The following is a 768-nucleotide window of genomic DNA, read 5'->3' on the forward strand; positions in this document are numbered from 1 at the left end:
GTGTGTGTGTGTGTGTGTGTGTGTGTGTGTGTGTGTGTGTGTGTATTTGTGTGGGTTGGTGCGCGCGCGTCTGTTTGTCTGTTAGAGCAGAAATGTTGACAGAATATTAGATAACTTTCCGTGATCTAGAGCCCCACGTAGTTTCACCTACGCTGTCTGGCTTCCAGACGTTGGCGCGAGATTATACCAGCCGCGCCATCTATGGTCCCCCGCAGGAGTTTTTCAATATTTTATAGGTGGTGTCAATTCGGCTACGAGTCGCGTAATGGACAGTACACTGGTTGATAATTAATAATATATTATCCCGGCTATCATCGTCTATTCGTAAATGCCTCGCGCACGACGTCTTTCCTTACGCGCACACACCGATATTACATATGCTGAGCTGATAATAAATGACCACCTGCTTAGGCGCTCCTAATAGTTATCACTCGGTGCCGCAACGCTCAAATGTCAGAGATGCACGTTAATAAAGTTATCGCGTGCAGCCATGACAACCATGTAGAAACACCTGTTATATGCACACGGGGTGAACACATAGGAAAAACACACGTTGTAAACACGTTGTAAACACGATGTAAACACACGATGTAAACACACGATGTAAATACACGATGTAAATACACGATGTAAATACACGATGTAAATACACGATGTAAATACACGATGTAAACACACGATGTAAATACACGATGTAAATACACGATGTAAATACACGATGTAAACACACGATGTAAATACACGATGTAAATACACGATGTAAATACA

The sequence above is a fragment of the Priapulus caudatus genome, unplaced genomic scaffold (assembly GCF_000485595.1).
Source record: "Priapulus caudatus unplaced genomic scaffold, Priapulus_caudatus-5.0.1 Scaffold644, whole genome shotgun sequence".
Classification (NCBI taxonomy): Eukaryota; Metazoa; Priapulida; class Priapulimorpha; order Priapulimorphida; family Priapulidae; genus Priapulus; species Priapulus caudatus.